Source organism: Salmo salar, chromosome 12 (genome assembly GCF_965601325.2).
Source record: "Salmo salar chromosome 12, fSalSal1, whole genome shotgun sequence".
In the NCBI taxonomy this organism is placed as follows: Eukaryota; Metazoa; Chordata; class Actinopteri; order Salmoniformes; family Salmonidae; genus Salmo; species Salmo salar.
In genome coordinates, this window is record NC_138302.1 from 46,160,962 (window position 1) to 46,186,495 (window position 25,534).

The window sequence follows — 25,534 nt, forward strand, 5'->3', positions numbered from 1 at the left end:
GAATGCATACTCTTTTATAACGTATTGGAACGAGGGTACCCAACATGAACTCGCGCGCCAGGTGTCTAATGGGACATCATCGTTCCATGGCTCTTGTTCGGTCAGATCTCCCTCCAGAAGACTCAAAACACTTTGTAAAGGCTGGTGACATCTAGTGGAAGCAATAGGAAGTGCCAAAATATTCCTCAGCCCCTGTGTTTTTCAATGGGATAGGTTTAAAGTCAATACAACACATCAGGTATCCACTTCCTGTCAGAAAATGTCTCAGGGTTTTGCCTGCCAAATGAGTTCTGTTATACTCACAGACACCATTCAAACAGTTTTAGAAACTTTAGAGTGTTTTCTATCCATATATAATAAGTATATGCATATTCTAGTTACTGGGTAGGATTAGTAACCAGATTAAATCGGGTACATTTTTTTTATCCAGACGTGCAAATGCTGCCCCCTAGCCCTAACAGGTTAAGTCTAAAATCTATTGACTTAGATGTGTGAATATTTACTGTATGTAAATTCAATATTTCTGTATTTAATTTTCAATAAATTTGCAAACATTTCTCCATTTGTCATTATGGGGTAATCAATTACCGGGTAATCAATTTTGAATTCAGACTGGAACACAACATTTTCAATAAATTAAAGAGTATGAATCATTTCTGAAGGCACTGTACTGTATGTCTGATCTTGCAAATAATGTAAACTTTGTTTAGATAGGTGTAATCTTTAGATTTTTAAATTGCCTGGGTATCCTTCTCTTGACACACTTGTTGAATTATGCAAGAGAACGTGACAACAGTATTCATTAAAGCTGCAAGCAGCGTTGCCGGGGTTCAGCTGTGTGCCGCTGTGCAGCTATCAGGACAAAATGGACACATTGCCCTAGGTTGAGCTACTTCAGTCCTGTTTACCACGCTTGCCAAATATCAGAATTCAGTATTGAAGAGGTATTTTGGACCATTTTCAGTGATATTGACTACTTTAAAACTTCTAGGGGGCAGTATTCGGAAGTTCGGATGACTGACGTGCCCAAAGTAAACTGCCTGTTACTCAGGCCCAGAAGCTAGGATATGCATATAATCGGTAATCGGTAGCATTGGATAGAAAACACTCTGAAGTTTCTAAAACTGTTAAAATATTGTCTGTGAGTATAACAGAACTGATATGGCAGGCGAAAACCCGAGGAGAATCCATCCGGAAATCTTTTTTTTTTTAGGTCACAGGCCATTCAAATGCTTGTCTATGGGATATTCAAAGGAATTCTTCCCGGATTGCAGTTCCTATGGCTTCCACTAGATGTCAAGTCTTTAAAAAGGGTTTCAGGCTTGTTTTTTGAAAAATGACTTAGCCACCTTGGAAAACTACAACTACTATCATTTTGGACTGTAGTCTTGTGGCGCATGTGGATGAGGGCGCGCACTTCGTTATTTATCTCCGGTATTGAACATGCTACATTCTGTCTTAAATTGTATAGTTTATTTACATATTAGGGTATCTGAGGATTGATTAGAAACGTTGTTTAACTTGTTTCGACTAAGTTTATTGGTAACTTTTGGGATTGCGTTGTCTGCTTGTTGAACGAGTGGAACGGGGGATTACTGAATCAAACGCGCCAACTAAACTGACTTTTTTGGGATATAAAGAAGGACTTTATCAAACAAAACAACCATTTGTTGTGTAGCTGGGACCCTTGGGATTGCAAACAGAGGAAGATCTTCAAAGGTAAGTGGTTTATTTTATCGCCATTTCTGATTTTTGTGATGCCTCTGCTGGTTTGGAAAATGTTTTTAATGCTGGTGTATGCGGGGCGCTGTCCTCAGATAATTGCATGGTATGCTTTCGCCATAAAGCCTTTTTGAAATCTGACAAAGTGGTAGGATAAACAAGAAGTTAAGCTTTTAAACGCCTCACCTAGCCCAAAGAGGACATCTTCTTCTCCAGGACCGCTGGACACTAAATTTGGTATATATCATCTATGTACCCATGTATTTAAACGCAATGTTTTCTTCCCCTATGAGAGAATGAGCTTGCATGAATGGTTTTTCATGTCCAACAGCGCCGCCATGCAGCATAACTGAACCATACTTTATAGGTTAGCTAGACTCAAATCCCTTAGCATGAAAATTACATTAAATAATACCCGCAAAACACCAGTCTCAACGTCAACAGTGAAGAGGTGTCTCTGGGATGCTGGCCTTCTAGGCAATTTCAATTTATTTTCAATCTCCTTTCCATTTTTAAATTAAATATACCTTCCAGTAACCCGCCTCACCCAATGTGACACGGATCCACTATTTTTTAGACCTTATAGCCAGAACCTCCATCAGAAGCTAGCCATCAGCAGCTAACCAGCTAATTAGCTACTAGCTATTTAGTCATAGTTAGCCACTGCTAGCGGCACTTGCCTCCTGCACAGACATCAGCCATTTTTTTAGCCTGGATAATACTTGCCAGCCTGCCTGAATTGGACTGTTCTCTCCACTACAACGCCGGATTCCTGCCGTAAAACCTGGACCATTACTCATGATCATCACAGCTAGCTGCCACCGAGTGACCCAGCCCAGAAGCTAGCCCTGAGCCAGGCCCACCTCCCGGCCTACTCTGATCACTCGGCTACTCAGCCGATGCCTCCCGGACTCTACCCCCAACACGGCTAGAATCCACTACTCCACCGGATCCTTGCCGTAAGCTCTGGACCTTTGCATCAGATCATCGCTGCTAGCTAGCTACTACCGAGTGGCTATAGTGGCTAACGCCCCTGCCCCGAAGCTTGCACCAGTTAGCCGCGAGCCAGGCGCATCTCCCGGCTAGTGAACGAAATTACTACAACTACAATACCTCTTTCGACATCTGGCCTGGACCCTATGTCGACACGGCGCCCCGCCGTACCACCACGACTGGTCCACCGACGTAACTCCACTTGTGTTTACAGACATATTCAATCAATCCTTATCCCAGTCTGCTGTCCCCACATGCTTCAAGAGGGCCACCATTGTTCCTGTTCCCAAGAAAGCTAAGGTAACTGAGCTAAATGACTACCGCCCTGTAGCACTCACTTCATCATTATGAAGTGCTTTGAGAGACTAGTCAAGGACCATATCACCTCCACTCTACCTGACACCCTAGACCCTCTCCACTTTGCTTACCGACCCAATAGGTCCACAGAGGACACAATCACCATCACACTGCACACTGCCCTAACCCATCTAGACAAGAGGAATACCTATGTAAGAATGCTGTTCATCGACTACAGCTCAGCATTTAACACCATAGTACCAAACTCGTCATTAAGCTTGAGACCCTGGGTCTCGACCCCGCCCTGTGCAACTGGGTCCTGGACTTCCTGACGGGCCGCCCCCAGGTGGTGAGGGTAGGTAACAACATCTCCACCCCGCTGATCCTCAACACTGGGTCCCCACAAGGGTGCGTTCTCAGCCCTCTTCTGTACTCCCTGTTCTCCCACGACTGCACAATCAAGAGCATCCTGCCGGGCTGTATCACCGCCTAGTACGGCAGCTGCTCCGCCCATAACCATAAGGCTCTCCAGAGGGTAGTGAGGTCTGCACAACGCATCACCGGGTGCAAACTACCTGCCCTCCAGGACACCTACACCACCCGATGTCAGGACAGCAACCACCTGAGCCACTGCCTGTTCACCCCGCTAACATCCAGAAGGCGAGGTCAGTACAGGTGCATCAAAGCTGGAACCATGAGACTGAAAAACAGCTTCTATCTCAAGGCCATCAGACTGTTAAACAGCCATCACTAACATTGAGTGGCTGCTGCCAACATACTGACTCAACTCACGCCACTTTAATAATGGGAGAATTGATGCAATTTATCACTTGCCACTTTATAGTATTTATATTAGATAATGTTTACATAACCTACATTATTCATCTCATATGTATATACTGTACGCCATACCATCTACTGCATCTTGCCATCTTGATGTAATTAGATGTATCACTAGCCACTTTAAACAATGCCACTTTATATGTTTTCATAACCAACATTACTCATCTCATATATATATATATATATATATATATATATATATATATATATATACACATTGTACTCTATACCATCTATTGCATCTTGCCATCCTGATGTAATGTATCACTAACCACCTTAAACAATGCTGCTTTATATGTTTTCATACCCTACAATACTCATCTCATATTTATATACTGTACTCCATACCATCTACTACATCTTGCCTATGCCGTTTGGCCATCATTCATTTATATATTTTTATGTACATATTCGTATTCATTCATTTACACTTGTGTGTACAATGTAGTTGTTGTGGAATTGGTAGATTACTTGTTAGATATTACTGCATGGTCGGAACTCGAAGCACAAGCATTTCGCTACACTTGCATTAACACCTGCTAACCATGTGTATGTGACAAATACATTTGATTTGATTTGATCCGCTGTGCCTTCAACCGGCCTTTGCTGGACGTCGAAGCAAATGCTTCTACTTACCCCGGCCTGCTAACTTTAAACGCCATGTCTCAAGCGTGCTAACGACTACTCCGTGGCTTCCCTGTTCCATCTATTGCTGTTCACTGGACCCTATGATCACTTGGCTACATATCTGATGCCTGCTGGACTGTTCATTAATCATGGTACTCCATTAAGTTTATTTTTTGTTTATTTGTCGGTCCCTACCTCAAACTGAGGCCCTGTGTGTAGTTAACCGACCCTCTCTGCCCATTCATCGCCATTTTACCAGTTGTTGTTGTCTTAGCTGATTAGCTGTTGTTGTCTTACCCGTTGTTGTCTTAACTAGCTCTCCCAATCAACACCTGTGATTGCTTTATGCCTCTCTCAAATGTCAATATGCCTTGTACACTGTTGTTAAGGATAGTTATCATTGTTTTAGTTTACTGCGGAGCCCCTAGTCCCACTCAACATACCTCAGATACCTCCTTTGTCCCCACCTCCCATACATGCAGTGACCTCACCCAGCATAACTAGCCCGTCCAGAGATGCAACCTCTCCTATCATCACTCGGTGCCTGGGCTTACCTCCATTTTACCCGCACCCCACCATACCCCTGTCTGTACATTATTCCCTGAATATATTCTACCACACCCAGAAATCTGCTCCTTTTATTCTCTGTCCCCAACGCACTAGACGACCAGTTTTGATAGCCTTTAGCCGTACCATAATCCTACTCCTCCTCTGTTCCTCGAATGATGTGGAGGTTAGCCCAGGCCCTGTGGGTCCCCAGGCACTCTCATTCATTGACTAAAAGCCTTGGTTTCATGCATGTTAACATCAGAAGCCTCCTCCCTAAGTTTGTTTTACACACTGCTTTAGCACACTCCGCCAACCCTGATGTCCTTGCTGTGTCTGAATCCTGGCTTAGGAAGGCCACCAAAAATTCAGAGATTTCCATACCCAACTACAACATTTTCCATCAAGATAGAACTGCCAAAGGGGGAGGAGTTAGCCTGTAAAGTTCTGTCATACTTTCCGGGTCTATGCCCAAACAGTTCGAGCTTCTAATTAAAAAAATTAATCTCTCCAGAAATAAGTCTCTCACTGTTGCCGCCTGTTATAGACCCCCTCAGCTCCCAACTGTGCCCTGGACACCATATGTGAATTGATTGCCCCCCATCTATCTTCAGAGTTAGTTCTGTTAGGTGACCTAAACTGGGATATGCTTAACACCCCGGCAGTCCTACAATCTAAGATAGATGCCCTCAATCTCACACAAGTTATCAAGGAACCCACCAGGTACAACCCTAATGCCGTAAACATGGGCACCCTCATAGATATTATCTTGACCAACTTGCCCTCCAAATACACCTCTGCTGTTTTCAATCAGGATCTCAGTGATCACTGCCTCATGGCCTGCATCCGCTATGGGTCCGTGGTCAAACGACCACCCCTCATCACTGTTAAACGCTCCCTAAAACACTTCCGCGAGCAGGCCTTTCTAATCGACCTGGCCCGGGTTTCCTGGGAGGATATTGACCTCATCCCGTCAGTTGAGGATCCCTGGTTGTTCTTTAAAAGTAATTTCCTCACCATCTTAAATAAGCATGCCCCTTCAAAAAAAAAAATGAAATAAGAAAAGATATAGCCCTTGTTTTTTTTTCACCTTTATTTAACCAGGTCGACTAGTTGAGAACAAGTTCTCATTTGCAACTGCGACCTGGCCAAGATAAAGCAAAGCAGTTGGACACATACAACAACAGAGTTACACATGGAATAAACAAACATACAATCAATAATACAGTAGAAATATCTATATACAGCATGTGCAAATAAGGTAGGATAAGAAAGGTAAGGCAATAAATAGGCCATGGTGGCGAAGTAATTACAATATAGCAATTAAACACTGGAATGGTAGAATGTGCAGAAGATGAATGTGCAAGTAGAGATACTGGGGTGCAAAGGAGCAAGATAAATAAATAAATACAGTATGGAGATGAGGTAGATTGGATGGGCTTTTTACAGATGAGCTATGTACAGGTGCAGGGATCTGTGAGCTGCCCTGACAGCTGGTGCTTAAAGCTAATGAGGGAGGTAAGAGTCTCCAGCATTAGTGATTTTTGCTGTTCGTTCCAGTCATTGGCAGAAGAGAACTGGAAGGAGAGGCGGCCAAAGGAGGAATTGGCTTTGGGGGTGACCAGTGAGATATACCTGCTGGAGCGCATGCTACCAGTGGGTGCTGCTTTGGTGACCTGTGAGCTGAGATACAGTGAGGGAAAAAAGTATTTGATCCCCTGCTGATTTTATACGTTTGCCCACTGACAAAGAAATAATCAGTCTATAATTAGGTTTATTTGAACAGTGAGAGACAGAATAACAACAAAAACATCCAGAAAAACGCATGTCAAAAATGTTATAAATTGATTAGCATTTTAATGAGGGAAATAAGTATTTGACCCCCTCTCAATCAGAAAGATTTCTGGCTCCCAGGTGTCTTTTATACAGGTAACGAGCTGAGATTAGGAGCACACTCTTAAAGGGAGTGCTCCTAATCTCATCTTGTTACCTGTATAAAAGACACCTGTCCACAGAAGCAATCAATCAATCAGATTCCAAACTCTCCACCATGGCCAAGACCAAAGAGCTCTCCAAGAATGTCAGGGATAAGATTGTAGACCTACACAAGGCTGTAATGGCTACAAGACCATCGCCAAGCAGCTTGGTGAGAAGGTGATAACAGTTGGTGCGATTATTCGCAAATGGAAGAAACACAAAAGAACTGTCAATCTCCCTCAGCCTGGGGCTCCATGCAAGATCTCACCTCGTGGAGTTGCAATGATCATGAGAACGGTGAGGAATCAGCCCAGAACTACACGGGAGGATCTTGTCAATGATCTCAAGGCAGCTGGGACCCTAGTCACCAAGAAAACAATTGGTAACACACTACGCTGTGAAGGACTGAAATCCTGCAGTGCCCCCAAGGTCCTCCTGCTCAAGAAAGCACATATACATGCCTGTCTGAGTTTGCCAATGAACATCTGAATGATTCAGAGGACAACTGGTGAAAGTGTTGTGGTCAGATGAGACCAAAATGGAGCTCTTTGGCATCAACTCAACTCGCCGTGTTTGGAGGAGGAATGCTGCCTATGACCCCAAGAACACCATCCCCACCGTCAAACATGGAGGTAGAAACATTATGCTTTGGGGTGTTTTTCTGCTAAGGGGACAGGACAACTTCACCGCATCAAAGGGACGATGGGCGGGGCCATGTACCGTCAAATCTTGGGTGAGAACCTCCTTCCCTCAGCCAGGGCATTGAAAATGGGTCGTGGATGGGTATTCCAGCATGACAATGACCCAAAACACATGGCCAAGGCAACAAAGGAGTGGCTCAAGAAGAAGCACATTAAGGTCCTGGAGTGGCCTAGCCAGTGTTGACAATGCAGAAAACAACTTAAACACAACTTACTCATAAAAAACAGTTAATTGTTGTATTCATTGAGTCTCTCTTTAATCATGGTTTTACAAGTTTTGAAATCTCACAGTATCAGCTTTGCTGTGAATTCGAGGCTTCGTTTTACAGTCTATGACTCGTGTGCATACACGGTGATCTGAGCTATCAGATTGGCTAGTAGTATAGTTGCACTTGATTTGCTCTCTGGGCCTGCTGGGTAGGTGGAGTTCTACCTTCAGACACATGAAATGGTTCAGAATGAAAAAACGTTGCCTTCCCAGCACTAGGGCTTCTGAAACTAGTGCATCTACCGCCAACAGCGCAAAACAAATAAAATAGGTTTGCAAGTCTTTTTTTTTTTTTTACAGAAATGTTTGGTGATCGACTAGGAATGCCATGGACCGGTTGGTTACCCCTGTTTTAGATGCTTTTCACATAGAGCCGCAACTCAGTCAGCTAGACCTATTGCCATGCATACTACCCAATTTGCAGGCTTCCCAAACACTGGTGATTTGAAACAATCCACAGTAAACACATTTTTAAAGAAGCTAATTATCCTGTGGCTAAGTCATGCTCCCTGGTGTATTTTGAATGATTTTATTTAGACATGAATAATCAGGGGCGCAAATTTCACTGGAGACGGGGGACATGTCCCCCACAGATTCTGAAATATAATTTTGTCCCCCCAGTTTTATTATTGGAATGTGATACAAAACAGGGCAACAGTGTGCTTTAGGACCATGGCACCTCTGAGCGGTCAGGTAGGCTGCGACTGGATTTAGGACCACACTGATACCACAGAGTGGGCTGACAAGCTGTGTGAAGGCAAAGCCTCTGGAAGGCTAGCTGGACCAGCACAGGAGAGTTGAGCATAGTTCAGTGTACACATTGTGCTATTTCACCGAATTGTAAAAGGAATAGAAACTGGCTACTCTTTAGCTGCATGATGTAGCTGGCAAGGTAACTGCTGTTTAACGTAACAGAAAAAAAGTGTTGTTTATTCACTATGCTGAGCTAGTATTGTAACTGACAAACGTTATCCCCTCTCAACTGAGGTGAATGAATAAGCTACGCTAGTGAGTAGCTACTAGGGCTGGGCGATATATCAATATAAAAAATATATCGATATATTTTAAATGTGATATGAAATTAGACTATTTTGCATATATCGATATAGTTCAAATTTGCGCTTTGATCCTTGCTCCAAGCAAGCTGCAGACCCGGATCTCTCTGCGCTGCTCCCCGCGCCCCGCCCCTCCTCTTTCATGCACAGAGGGGGGAGGGGCAGTAACAGACACTTCAACAAACATGGAGGAAGCAACAGCGTCTGCGGAGCGTTTTGAGGAGGAATTGGTTAGTAAAAGAAAAAGCATTGGCTCAGTAATTTGGAGATGGTTCGGATTCAAAGTATCAGATGAGCAACAAAATCACGTTATATGTAGGCAGTGCCATAAAAAAGTTACAGCCAGGGGTGGAAGCACTACAAATCTTTTTCACCACCTAAAACAGTGGCACAAACTGCAATACGAAAGCCCCAGCCGCAAGCCGCCGACAACCCGAAAAAGCTCCAGCCCCGAAACAAAGCTCACTGCAAACTTCATTTTCCCGCAGTGTGCCTAATGTCTACCTCAAGACAGCATTACTGTTTATCAAAGTAAAAAAAGAGGGGGAAAATGTTTATTGAGTTGATAGTCTGTTTCTTGTGCAACTGGTTGAGGCTGTTCAGATAAGAAATTGAGTTAACAAAAAGCAAATGGTAATCTCAGGCTGATGTTTAAAAAACATTTTCTCAAACTGAGCACTTTATTTTGTTCTTTATTTATATATAATTGCTGCCCTTACTAGGGTTTGTCATATTTTATTATTTTGTAATGTTCGTTATTTGCATCTGTGGATTTGTTAGAAAGGAGAAGAAATCTGTAATTTGATTTTAACAAGCCATTTAAAGTTGTCAAACTAAAAAAAAGTTGACTTTTCTCATAAATATATATAATATTTATTTCAAATAAAAGGTAGGCCTATTTTATAGGCTATTTTTGTTTAAGATATTTTTTTTAAATGTGCACCTTATGGAGCTTTGATTTCAAAAAAGGTACTCCTGTTGTTATACAGTGTTTATGTTTACATGTTATTGTTATTTGAACAGCTGATCATTTAATCTGAACCAGGTGAAGAGCCCCGTTTATTATTTATTCATTTGATTTTTCAACTGTTCACTGAAATAGCCGGTTTCAATAAAACTACTTGAGACATGTCATATCTGGCTTTGCCTTTGACTGAACATTTGCTCTCACTTTGCAGAAAAAATATCGGGATATATATCTTATATCGATATTCAGCCTAAATATATCGGGATATGACTTTTGGTCCATATCGCCCAGCCCTAGTAGCTACCACAGCCAGGTCAACTCTAGCCTCTAGTTATCTGTCAGATAGTGAAATGAGGTGGCTATTATTACTATCTAACAGCAGTTGTTTGTATGGACATGTTTTGTAGCCTTTGTTTTGTCACGTTTCAGAAGTAAATAAACTTTGCTAGCTTTCGCCAGTTGATGTACTGTTAGAAAGAGAGCTGGCAAAAAGTTGGCTTACGTTAGCTATTATTTTTGCCTCAATCAAACTAGACCTGAATCAAACGATGAAACCATTTGCCAAACGATTGAAGATTGGTATTCTGATGTTTTTTCAGTGAGTTGTATTAGTCAGTATGTCAATATAACGATATTGATTTGTCAGTTTCCCTAGGTAATTCCCTACTTTTCACACTGACACAGTAATAAACAGCTCTAACATTACAGGCTTCACTGTCATGGTGCACAGTAGAGGTCTGTGCAGGACTGATTTCTTCATCCTGCAGGCACCTACTGGCTTTCTGTGCGACTCCCACCCGCTACAGCAAGAACTGGTCCCAAACCCAACAGCAATCCCATAATGTGATTTTAGGCGTATGTGGCGCAGCTCACTTGCACCCTATATGCAATATCAAATGTGCAAAAATAACTTAAGAAATAGGTTAAGTTACCAGAGATTCAGCCAATGTGCTAGATGCAGTTTGAAGAGAACAGAGTTTGGAGAGACCTGCACCTTCTCTTGAGCTATTTTTATAGTCTACCTTTTAGGAGTTGGAAGATTTTCAGACCGAGAAATATGGGTGATCAATACTTAGGCCAATTTCTAGGTAATGTAGTAAAGTATAGCCTAATCATAGGCCTATTTAGGAAGTACCTTTCCTTGGCAAGATAATTGTCCCATGCTTCTCCGTCCATGTATACATAGGCTATTGCCTACTCTATTTAATTGAGACCACATGCGCACCTGATCTCGTAGGTATGTCTACTGAACTGGAGGCAGTAAGAATGATGACAGTGACACTTGCTACTTTTCGCATAGTCCTATAGGATATACTTTTTAGAAGGACGATTTGCAGGCAGAGACAAATAAATGGGTAATCCATACTTAATGAAAAGGCGCAACGCTCGCTCACCATAGTAGCCTAACCTATGTGCATGTTGTGCCTTTTCCTTTTCAATGATTACGTTTTTTGATTGCACTTCGACTGATGTTGTTTGAGCGCCCGCCACTTCTTTTCACGATCAATATTTATTTACAGACACTAATAAACTACAGTCAAATCATATTTAAGTTAATTTCATATTCAAGTTAACTGCCACGTGATTCTCCGCCCATGTAGGCACCCTACTCTATTTCAATGAGACCACACATACTAGACGCACTTGAACTCTCACGCCCAAATTGGAGAGGTAGGCTACTCAAGTTGAAGCAGCGAATTCTGAATGTGTGAATAATGCAAAAAATGTGATTATAATACAATCGGTAGACTAACGCATACAAAGCAGAAAGAGGACCATTTAAAAATAATCTGTGGGACAACAAAAATATTTTCATCCCAAAGTCATCTGTCTGACCACCCACACTCACCTGCAGCATGAAAAATGCCTACCGCGCCGCAATGATCTCTGTCAGGAACCACAGGTCCTGCAGGCATCCTGTGGAAATGCAGCCCTCTAGTGCAGTCAGTACACAACACTATGCTCATCAATCAATCAAATGATCAATCAATCAAATGTATTTATAAAGCCCTTTTTACATCAGCAGATATCTCAGTGCTGTACAGAAACCCAGCCTAAAACCCCCAAACAGCAAGCAATGCAGGTGTAGAAGCACAGTGGCTAGGAAAAACTCCCTAGAAAGGCCAAAACCTAGGAAGAAACCTAGAGAGGAACCAGGCTCTGAGGGGTGGCCAGTCCTCTTCTGGCTGTGCCGGGTGGAGATTATAACAGAACATGGCCAAGATGTTCAAATGTTCATAGATGACCAGCAGGGTCAAATAATAATAATCACAGTGGTTGTAGAGGGTGCAACAGGTCAGCACCTCAGGAGTAAATGTCAGTTGGCTTTTCATAGCTATCTAGCGTGCTCCGAACACCTGTGTGTAAACCCAACTGGGGTTGGGTTTACATCATGTCCCATCATGTCCCATCATGTCAACCCATCATGTCTTCGCAAGATCAGATGGTGACAGGGATCCCAGCAGGGTCAGATAGCCAGGTAAGACCAGTCTACAGAGCTCAGGTGAATTTTACAGTATATTCAGTGAATGACACAAAGTTCCATCTTGAATAGATGGGTAGACCTAGAGTAACTACAGGACAGCAGCTTAAAGCTACGGTCTCGGATCTGAGAATAATGTTAATTTCAATTATTGAGCCATTGATTCTATTCCTGGATAATATAATGTATAAATGGACGCCAAGGTAATTCTTTGTCATGCCTCGTTTTAGGAAGATCAGATGGTGACAGGGGTCTCAGCAGAGTCCAGCAGCCAGGGAGTGAGGTGAAGTTTTACAGATACAACACTTTATTTTCGCTTTCCAGCAAATACTGGACAAGCCAGATGCTATTTTAAGGCAGTCTGACAAACCTCCAAAGTTGATTTCCAAACTTTATTAAGGGTTGATAGAGGCTTTTCCCGATGACAAAACATGCAAACAGAAATGTGTGGAAGACCTGGGAGACGCTATTGATGATGATGAATGGATACAGATACAGTTGAAGTCGGAAGTTTACATACACCTTAGCCAAATACATTTAATAATGAAACGCTGATCCCGTAATCGGGATCAACATCCAGCGAAAAATCAGAGCGCCATATTCATAACCAAATCTAATAATTTCTGTTTCTCAAACATAGGACTATTTTACACCGTTTTATAGATACACTTCTCCTGAATCGAACCACGTTGTCCGATTTCAAAAAGGCTTTACAGCGAAAGCAAAACATTACATTATGTTAGGAGAGTACATCGTCAAAATAGCCACACCGCCATTTTCCGAACAACCACATGCATCACAAATAACCAAAAAACAGCTAAATGAAGCACTAACCTTTGACAATCTTCATCAGATGACACTCCTAGGACATCATGTTACCCAATACATGCATTATTTTGTTCAATAAAGTTCATAATTATATATAAAAACAGCATTTTACATCGGCGCATGATGTTCAGAAAATATTTTCCCTCAAATGCATCGGTGAAACAGCGCTACAAAATTCAATATTGTCATTCAAAGAATTATAGATTAACATCTCATGAATGCAACCGCATTGCCAGATTTAAAAAGAACTTTACTGGGAAATCACACTTTGCAATAAACGAGGTGCTATGCTCAGAAAAATAGGCTAGGCGATACAGGTTAGCGCCATCTTGGAACCATCTAAAATCAAATATACTATTGTAAATATTCCCTTACCATTGATTATCTTCATCAGAAGGCACTTCCAGGAATCCCAGGTCCACAACAAATGTAGTTTTGTTCAAAAAAGTTAATAATTTATGACCCAATAGCTCCTTGTTAGCGCGTTCCGAAGGCTACTCAAAATGTACTGAAACGCGCGGGACTTGTCGTCACGAATGTGCAAAAAATATATATTTACGTTCGTTCAAACATGTCAAACGTTGTATAACAAAAATCTTTAGGGCCTTTTTCAACCAGAGCTTCAATAATATTCAAGGCGGAGGATTGCATTGTCTTACTAAACGTTTCGGAACGAAGGGGTACCCATGGGTGCCCGCGTCATAGTAGTAATGGCCCGCCCCCTATGACCAAATTTCCAGGCCTCTCTTTCGGTCAGTTTCTACCGGAGAAGACTAAAACCACTTTGTAAAGACTGTTGACATCTAGTGGAAGCCTTAGGAAGTGCTCAATGAATCCTAACTCAGTGTGTTTCATAGGCAAAGTGTTGAAGGTGATTCCACAAATCAGATTTTCACTGCCTGTTATGATCTGTCTCGGGGTTTTGACTGCCATATGAGTTCTGTTATACTCACAGACACCATTCAAACAGTTTTAGAAACTTTAGAGTGTTTTCTATCCAAATTGACTAATTATATGCATATCCTAGCTTCTGAGTTTGAGTAGGCCGTTTAAAATGGGCACGTATTTTTTTCAAAATTCGCTGTAGCGCCCCCTATCCTTAACGTGCGTTTTTCACAATTCAATATATTTAATCCTATTAAAAAATCCCTGTTTTTGGTCAGTTAAGATCACCACTTTATTTTAAGAATGTGAAATGTCAGAATAATAGTAGAGAGAATGATTTATTTCAGCTTTTATTTCTTTCATCACATTCCCAGTGGGTCAGAATTTTACAAACACTCACTTAGTTTTTGGTAGTATTGCCTTTAAATTGTTTAACTTGGGTCAAACGTTTCGGGTAGCCTTCCACAAACCTCCCACAATAAGTTGGGTGAATTTTGGCCCGTTCCTCCTGACAGAGCTGGTGTAACTGAGTCAGGGTTGTAGGCCTCCTTGCTCACCAATTTTTTATAGGATTGAGGTCAGGGCTTTGTGATGGCCACTCCAATACCTTGACTTTGTTGTCCTTAAGCCATTTTGCCACAACTTTGGAAGTATGCTTGGGGTCATTGTCCATTTGCAAGACCCATTTGCGACCAAGCTTTAACTCCCTGACTGATGTCTTGAGATGTTGCTTCAATATATTGACATAGTTTTCCTTCCTTATGATGGCGTCTATTTTTTTTTAAGTGCACCAGTCCCTCCTGCAACAAAGCACCCCCACAACATAATGCTGCCACCCCCGTGCTTCACGGTTGGGATGGTGTTCTTCGGCTTGCAAGCGTCCCCCTTTTTCCTCCAAACATAATGATGGTCATTATGGCCAAACAGTTCTATATATGTTTCATCAGACCAGAGGACATTTCTCCAAAAAGTACGATCTTTGTCCCCATGTGCAGTTGGAAACCGTAGTCTGGCTTTTTTATGGCGGTTTTGGAGCAGTGAATTCTTCCTTGCTGAGCGGCCTTTCAGGTTATGTCGATATAGGACTCGTTTTACTGTGGATATAGATACTTGTGTACCTGTTTTCCTCCAGCATCTTCACAAGGTCCTTTGCTGTTGTTCTGGAAATTATTTGCACTTTTCGCAACAAAGTACATTAATCTCTAGGAGACAGAACGCGTCTCCTTCCTGAGGGGTATGACATCTGCGTGGTCCCATGGTGTTTGTACTTGCGCACTATTGTTTGTACAAATGAATGCGGTACCTCCAGGTGTTTGGAAATTGCTCCCAAGGTTGAACCAGACTTGGTCTACAATTTTTTTTGAGTTCTACGCTGATTTCTTTTGATTTTCCCATGATGTCAAGCAAAGAGGCACTGAGTTTGAAGGTAGGCCTTAAAATACATCCACATCTACACCTCCAATTGACTCAAATGATGTCAATTAGCCTATCAGAAGCATCTAAAGCCATGACATATTTTTGGGAATTTTCCAAGCTGTTTAAAGGCACAGTCAATTTAGTACATGTAAATTTCTGACCCACTGGAATTGTGATATAGTGAAATATAAATGAAATAATCTGTCTGTAAACAACTATTGGAAAAATTACTTGTGTCATGCATAAAGTAGATATCCTAACCGACTTGCCAAAACTATAGTTTGTTAACAAGAAATTTGTGGAGTGGTTGAAAAATGAGTTTTAATGACTCCAACCTCAGTGTATGTAAACGTCCGACTTCAACTGTATGTTAGAATACGCAGGCATGTTCAGATAATCTCAGACATGAACTACTGCAGTTTAAGACCATCCATAGAACGTACTAAATGCCAGTGAAACTGAATATCATGCACTAAGAAATTGTATTATTTGCTGGATGTGTAAAGCACAAAAGGGGACATATTTACATATGTTGCGGTCTTGAGAATGCTGGAAGAATTCTGGCAAGGACTATTCTGGCAAGCATGTCTACAGATTCTCCCTTGTCCCTGTTTTTGTTTGCTTGGAAATGTTGTTACTGGAGACTTATCAGACGAAACTGTGCAACCTTGTGTTTATATACACCAAGTCACTTGGCTCTGTCATATCCTCACATGGTCTCTCCTATCATTGCTATGCAGACGACACACAATTAATCTTCTCCTTTCCCCCTTCTGATAACCAGGTGGCGAATCGCATCTCTGCATGTCTGGCAGACATATCAGTGTGGATGACGGATCACCACCTCAAGCTGAACCTTGGCAAGACGGAGCTGCTCTTCCTCCCGGGGAAGGACTGCCCGTTCCATGATCTCGCCATCACGGTTGACAACTCCATTGTGTCCTCCTCCCAGAGTGCTAAGAACCTTGGCGTGACCCTGGACAACACCCTGTCATTCTCTACTAACATCAAGGCGGTGACCCGATCCTGTAGGTTCATGCTCTACAACATTCGCAGAGTACGACCCTGCCTCACACAGCAAGCGGCGCAGGTCCTAATCCAGGCACTTGTCATCTCCCATCTGGATTACTGCAACTCGCTGTTGGCTGGGCTCCCTGCCTGTGCCATTAAACCCCTACAACTCATCCAGAACGCCGCAGCCCGTCTGGTGTTCAACCTTCCCAAGTTCTCTCACGTCACCCCGCTCCTCCGCTCTCTCCACTGGCTTCCTGTTGAAGCTCGCATCCGCTACAAGACCATGGTGCTTGCCTACGGAGCTGTGAGGGGAACGGCACCTCCGTACCTTCAGGCTCTGATCAGGCCCTACACCCAAACAAGGGCACTGCGTTCATCCACCTCTGGCCTGCTCGCCTCCCTACCTCTGAGGAAGCACAGTTCCCGCTCAGCCCAGTCAAAACTGTTCGCTGCTCTGGCACCCCAATGGTGGAACAAGCTCCCTCACGACGCCAGGACAGCGGAGTCAATCACCACCTTCCGGAGACACCTGAAACCCCACCTCTTTAAGGAATACCTAGGATAGGATAAAGTAATCCTTCTAACCCCCCCCCCCCCCCCCCTTAAAATATTTAGATGCACTATTGTAAAGTGGTTGTTCCACTGGATATCATAAGGTGAATCCACCAATTTGTAAGTCTGCTAAATGACTTAAATGTAAATGTAAATAGTGGCTAATAAATGCATTGCCATTAATTGGAAGGTTGCTTATTTTCCCACAATGTATAGAAGAAGTTATGAACAGTATCACTAGATTTAAAAAAAAAAAAGATTAAGGGTATACTGTGCACCGTTTATAAGTTCTGGAAGCCTTATGTATGGAATACAGTATTGGAATTTCTGTATTGAAAACATGCACACATCAGGGGAGATTTAGGCAATGCCTCGCTGCTGGGCTGCTCAGTCCTGGCTCTGGGAGTCTGCTGTACTGTTGTCACTGGCCTTGGCCTAACACACCCGAAACCAATAGTGAATGTTTCACTAAGATCCTAAAGCTGAGTGGACTGTGTTGGGTTGTGGCGCTACAGGTCCGTGGACCCCTAGGAGTAGGACGGGTTGACCCAGCTATAGTGTGCAAATGAAAAGAGCTCTACAGTACTATTAGGCCTATGATATTAATTATATGGAGGGTGTACTGTTTCTGTGTGTTAATGTGTAGGTGTATGTATGTGTGTTTTCATTCAAGTTTTTTTTTCCAAACCTTTCCCTTGAAACATAAAAAAAGTGAAGGAAGTTGTGCTGGGGAGAGAGTTGAGTTATTGAGTAGACTGTTGGGGGTCGGGCGTGTAAGCGGCTCAGGTTGGCTGAGCGGCCTGGCTGAAATTTGATATAGAGGATGTCTTAAAAGACAATCAAAAGTTGTCTTTGTACTTTATTTGTTAATTTGTTAAGCTATTGGTTAAAGGTGCAACACAATATTGATTATTGAATTATCATGGATCTAGTTCAGTCTTATCAATCACTTAAACATACTTAATCATCTCTTACCTAGCTTGATGACTGTGAGCATTTTTGCTTACTTTTTGTTGTTCTAAATAGAGATGGCTAGAAGGGCCATGGGTCATATTAGATTGTATAGAAATGCAGGAAATGTGCTTTAGATGCCCCCAAGAATGGGAGGGCCCCCAGATGCCCTGACAAGTTATGTCCCCCTCTGCAAATAGCACTGCCAAGTGATTTAAAAAGTCAGTCAATCGATCAATAATGCTCTTAGCAAAAATGTATATTTTTTATTTACAATATGTAGAATCTATGAGAGTTGAAATGTTCAGAACTTTTGTGAAATATCACAGCACATAGAAAAACTAGATGGTGTTCAACGATAGATGGGAGGGGTTGAGTGGAGCTGAAGGATGGGACTAAAAACAAAAGATAACTATTGTAAAATATACTGTGTCTTCAAAATGTACTGTATATAGTATGTATAAGCTGGAAGTAAAAGCCTAAGTGTTGTTGTCCATTAGTTTACTCCAATTAGGGCAGGGATGGTAGGGTTAGGGGAAAATAATTAAGATATATATATATTTTAAAGTTTGTATGTATGTATGTATGTATGTATGTATGTATGTATGTATGTATGTATGTATGTATGTATGTATGTATGTATGTATGTATGTATGTATGTATGTATGTATGTATGTATGTTTACAAAACAAATATATGGGGCGGATTGGAAATGATAAAGACAATTATATTGATGGAAGCCACAATCTATATGCAAAATTAAAGCTGATCTACCCCCCCCCCCCCAAAAAAAAAATGTATAAAAACAATATATGGGAAGCATTCCAAGTGAAGCTGGTTGAGAGAATGCCAAGAGTGTGCAAAGCTGCCACCAAGAAAAAGGGTGGTTACTTTGAAGAATATATATATATATATATATATATATATATATATATATATATATATATATATATATATATATATATATATATATATATATATATAGTACCAGTCAAATGTTGACACACACCTACTCATTCAAGGGTTTTTATTTATTTGTACTATTTTCTACATTGTATAATAATAGTGAAGACATCAAAACTATTAAATGACATATGGAATCATGTACTGTAGGAACCAAAAAAAGTGTTAAACAAATCAAAGTATATTTTATATTTGAAAGTTGCCACCCTTTGCCTTGATGACAGCTTTGCACACTCTTGGCATTCTCTCAACCAGGTTCATGAGGAATGCTTTTCCAACAGTCTTGAAAGAGTTCCCACATATGCTGAGCACTTATTGCCTGCTTTTCCTTTACTCTGCGGTCCAACTCATCCCAAACCATCTCAATTGGGTTGAGGTCAGGTGATTGTGGAGTCCAGGTCATCTGATGCAGTACTCCATTACTTTCCTTCTTGGTCAAATCGCCCGTATACAGCCTGGAGGTGTGTTTTGGGTCATTGTCATTTTGGGGAAAAAAATGATAGTCCCACTAAGCGCAAAAGGATTAACCACACATGCAGAGATCATCCGTTCACCTACTCTGTGTCTCACATAGACATTGCGGTTGAAATCAAAAATCTCAAATTTGGACTCATTTATTTATAAAGCCCTATTTACATCAGCAGATGTCACAAAGTACTATACAGAAAGCCACACTAAAACACCAAAACAGCCAGCAATGCAGATGTAGAAGGTGGCTAGGAAAAATTCCCTAGAAATGCAGGAACCTAGAAGGAAACCTAGAGAGGAACCAGGTTCTGAGCGGTAGCCAGCCCGCATCAGACCAAAGGATAGATTTCCACCGGTCTAATGTCCATTGCTATTTTTTTCTTGGCCCAAGCAAGTCTCTTCTTATTATTGGTGTCCTTTACTAGAGGTTTCTTTGCAGCAATTTGACCATGAAGGCCTGATTCATGCAGTCTCTGATGATGTTGAGATGTGTCTGTTACTTGAACTCAGTGAAGCATTCATTTGGGCTGCAATCTGAAGTGCAGTTAACTCTAATGAACTTATCCTCTGCAGCAGAGGTAACTCTGGGTCTTCCAGTCCTCATGAGAGCCAGTTTCATCATAGCGCTTGATGGTTTTTGTGACTGAACTTGAAGAAACATCCAAAGTTCTTGAAATTGTCCATATTGACTAACCTTCATGTCTTAAAGTAATGATGGACTGTCGTTTCTCTTTGCTTATTTGAGCTGTCCTTGCCATAATATTGACTTGGTCTTTTACCAAATAGGGCTATCTTCTGTATACCACCCTTAGCTTGTCACAACACAACTGACTGGCTCAAACGCATTAAGAAGGATATACATTTCACAAATGAACATTTAACAAGGCACACATGTTCATTGAAATGCATTCCAGGTGACTACCTCATGAAGCTGGTTGAGAGAATGCCAAGAGTGTGCAAAGATGTCATCAAGGCAAAGGGTGGCTACTTTGAAGAATCTCAAATATAAAATATATATTTTTTATTATGTCCCCCCCACTTCTAAAACCAAAGTTGCGCCCCTATGAGTAATTATATAATTTTGACAGAAGTCCAGCATCCTAACAGTGCACCCTCCAACTTTCCTTTCCAATTTGCAAGAGGCTGAAACCAGAGATGCTCATGTCTCCGCCCTACCAATGCTAGTCTTTGTCCCAAAGGCGGGAAGGCAGGTGACAAGCTTAGGTCTGTATATTATTCCCATAAAACGCATTGGGGTTATACTTGGCTGGACAGAATTTTGTAAGAGTAAGCCCACTCACTTCGCCTCTTCCTTTCTGCTGAAACCATATGACAGAAGAAAGCCTCTGAGCGAGCGACACAGCGCCCATTATATGTAACCCATGTATCTGATGCTGTCTGGCCATAAACAGTAGATACATGGTTTACACATACTGAGACAGAGGGGCGCTGTTTCGCTCTGATAGATTGATGTGTCTTTCTGTTGGCGCCCGAATATGCATAAAATGCATCCTCCAATTGCAATGTCTGCCTATGCCCACACATTGTCTCAAGAACATTTGTGTTTTTAACCCCTGGTCGGGCTCCGTCCTGTATGCGGGACGGACATCCAGGGAAAAATCCTATCGCCATTAGCATAACAAAATGTAATATTTTTTTTTTCAAATATAGGACTATGTTATATCGTTTTATAGATACACCTCTCCTGAATCGAACCACGTTGTCCGATTTCAAAATGGCTTTACAGCAAATGCAAAACATTAGATTATGTTAGAGGAGTATATCGTAAAAGTAGCCACATAGCCATTTTCCGACCAACCACATGCATCACAAATATCCAATAAACAGCTAAATTCAGCACTAACCTTTGACAATCTTCATCAGATGACACACCTAGGACATCATGTTACACAATACATGCATTCTTTTGTTCGATAAAGTTCATATTTATATATAAAAACAGCATTTTACATCGGCGCGTGACGTTGACTAACTATTTTCCCTCAAATGCATCCGGTGAAACAGCGCTACAATTTACTAAATTACTATTCGAAAACATTTTTAAAATGTAATATTGTCATTCTAAGATTTATAGATGAATATCTCTTGAAAGCACCTGTAATGCCAGATTTAAAAATAACTTTACTGGGTAATCACACTTTGCGATAAAAGGGGATGCGATACTCAGAAAAATAGGCTACCGTTACAGGTCAGCGCCATCTTTGAACAATCGCATATCAAATCTACTCTTGTATACTATTGTCAATAATCCCTTACCTTTGATTATCTTCATCAGAAAGCACTTCCAGGAATCACAGGTCCACAACAAATGTATTTTCGTTCGAAAAAGTTAATCCTTTACGTCCCAATAGCTTGTTCTTGTTAGCGCGTTCTGAAGGCTGCTCCAAAACTTCCGTCGTGCGCGGGACTCCTCTTTCAATAAAATGCATTTTTTTTAAATTTAGGTTCGTTCAAACATGTCAAACGTTGTATAACATAAATCTTTAGGGCCTTTTTCAACCAGAGCTCCAATAAGATTCAAGGGGGACGATTGCATTGTCTTTCAAAACGTTAAGAAAGGGGAGGGTAGCCAGGGGCGCCGGCGTCATAATGGTGATGGCCCTCCTCATGTGACCACTTTCCACAGTGTCTCATTCTGTCAGTTTTCACAGTAGGAGACTCAAACCACTTTGTAAAGACTGGGGACATCTAGTGGAAGCAATAGGAAGTGCTCAATGAACCATTGCTCACGGTGTGATTTATAGGAAAAGTGATGAAGTTGAGTCCGCAATTCAGAATTCCACATCCTGTTACGATCGGTCTCGGGGTTTTGACTGCCATATGAGTTCTGTTATACTCACAGACACCATTCAAACAGTTTTAGAAACTTTAGGGTGTTTTCTATCCACAAGTATTAATTATATGCATATCCTAGCTTCTGAGTTTGAGTAGGAGGCCGTTTAAAATGGGCACAAATTTTTTTCTAAAATCGCTGTAGCGCACCCTATCCTAGGCGACCGTCAAGAGGTTAATACCCTCAAATACTAAGTTATGCATACCTAATTTCAAAAACTGTCAATCATGAATGATCATTCTTACCACGATTTACTGGGACTTTACTTGGCTTATCGCGCTCTAGCGACTCCTTGACTTCGGTCATCAGTTGAACTGTGTTTCCTCCGGCACATTGGTGCGTCTGGCATCCGGGTTAAATGGGCAGGTGTAAAGAAGCACGGTTTGGCGAGTCATGTTTTGGAGGATGCATGATTGCAATTGGATATCACGAAATTGGGGCTAAAAAAAGGGGGTAAAAAAAAAAACTAAAAAAACATAATCTGTTTCTGGCATCTGGGGTACTGACAACGTGAACCACCAGTTAGAAACTGGGTCTGAAGTTCAAACCATTCTTTTATCATTCATAGTAATTTAACTTCAACAATCAATTTATAAACTAACATCCTCTTGCACAAAAGTCTCAAAGAAATCCCCCCTATTTCCTGTTGAAATCATTGGCAGGGACTGGAGTGCTTTCTGTGAGGGTGAAAGGTGGCGAGGCGCCATGAGGAGATCTCATGATCACATCTTTATGAGAATGGGTAGCAGCCAGAGGCTGGAGCAGCTCTTTAAAGCCCACATGAAACCCAATGACTCCTGGAAATAACATTATTCTCTATGGCATGGAAGTCATGCTCTTCAGTGGAGCTTTCGTTATACCATATATGAAGAGCCCCTTCCTACACTGAGTAACAATACAGCTAGCTCCCTCTGTGCAGTCAATATCTGCTTTTTGCAAGGGCAACTCATGTACCCTCTTGTCTTTGAAAAGATGTAAAAAAAATATTAAAAAATCCATCCTACTCTGCCTTCAGAACAGAAAAGCCGTGGGAAGTGTCACGTTACCGCAGAGATCCTTTGTAATTGAATGAGATGTCAAAGAAAGACAATAAATGGTCAGACAGGCCACTTCCTGTAAAGGAATCTCTCAGGTTTTGACCTGCCATTTGAGTTCTGTTATACTCACAGACACCATTCAAACAGTTTTAGAAACTTTGGAGTGTTTTCTATCCAAAGCCAATAATTATATGCATATTCTAGTTACTGGGCAGGAGTAACTAGTAGTAACCAGATTAAATCGGGTACGTTTTTTATCCAGCCGTGTCAATACTGCCCCCTAGCCCTAACAGGTTAAAGCCTATTTATTTTTGTTACAAGCCGTGTTTCATTAATGTCACGTCCTGACTAGCAGAGGGAGTAATTGTATTAGATTTTGGTCAGGACGTGGCAGAAGGGTATTTGTTTTATGTGGTTCGGGGTGGTGGTTTGTTTAGTAGGGTATTTGATTTATGTATTCCGGGGTTTTTGGGCACCGTTCTATGTTAGTGTATTTCTATGTTCTGTCTAGTCTTTTGTATTTCTATGTTTTGTTAATTGGGGTTGGACTCTCAATTGGAGGCAGGTGTTTTCTAGTTGCCTCTGATTGAGAGTCCTATATATAGGTGTGTGTTGAGTACTCTGTGGGAGATTGTTCTGTGTATAGCCTTGTGCCGTACCAGCATGTATATAGTCATTGTGTTTTTCTTTGTGTACGTGTTTATTTTTGGAATGACGCTAAACACAGGCAAAATCCTAAAATAATACCTGTTTCAGTCTGCTTTTCCACCAGACACTGGGAGATGATAAAGAGGCTATAGAAATGGTCAGACAGGGCACTTCCTGTATAGAATCTTTTCAGGTTTTGGCCTCCCTTATGAGTTCTGTTATACTCACAGACACCATTAAAACAGTTTTAGAAACTTTAGGGTGTTTTCTATCCAAATCAAACAATTATATGCATATTCTAGTTTCTGGGCAGGAGTAATAACCAGATTAAATTGGGTACGTTTTTTATCCGGCTGTGAAAATACTGCCTCCTATCCTAAACAGGTTAACCCATTCGGCAATTTCATTGGTCTAATGAAAGCTTCATGCCGCCAAAAAACTGAACACGTCACAGAATGTGTTTTTTTGGAGAAAAAAAAATTGAAAGCAGGAAAAATCCATATATTAGCCGCATCATTGTTTAAGCCGCGGGGTTCAAAGCCTGGGAAAAAAGTTGCGGCTTATAGTCCGGAATTTACGGTAATTAAATTGTTGCCAGCAGCACAATTACAGTCACCAACGCTCTGAATAACAGGAAAACAGCCTAACCAGCTCTGCTAGGATGAGTAAAATGGTCATTGTGAGCTGTTCTCTCATTTGTGTCTAGAAGTAGCTAGCAAGCTAGCCAACATTAGCCAGTTCACTTGGGTGCTTGACTGCCTTTGTGAGGTCAGAATGCTCGGATCAACCCTACATTTCGACCAGAGTGTCCAGTGTGTGCTCTGAACACTCCAAGAGCGAAACTCTCTGAATTTACAAATGGACAATCTGACAATGCTCTGAAGTAAGGAATGCCCAGAGCGCACTCTGAGCGCACTCTGGCACTCCAGAGTGATTTAGGAACACACCCCAAGTAAAGTGACACAGGATGGTCATAATATTTCTTGACAGTGTAATGAAGTATATATTTTTTTTTAAATATTATTAAAAAAACATGACTGTAGAATTTATTACAACAGCAACAAAGGACTTTCAAAGAAAGGAAACTTCTTGGCGGGGAAAAAAACTAATGTAGGTCTCATAACCAGCCATAAAAAACAATATACAGTATGTCACAGCAGGTGTAAATATTGGTCATGACAGTGTTATGACCATATTATATTACGTTATGACAAGTTATGTCAGCTGTCATGACATATTATGACATGGTTATGACTGTCATAACGTGTTATGATGTTGGGTGTCAAGTAAAGTGTTAACCTGTTTTGGGGACTGGTTTTTGTTCAGAATTTCGGATGACTGACTTGCCCAAAGTAAACTGCCTGTTACTCAGACCCAGATGCTAGTCCCAGAAGCTAGGATATGCATAGACTTGGTAGCATTGGATAGAAAACACTCGGA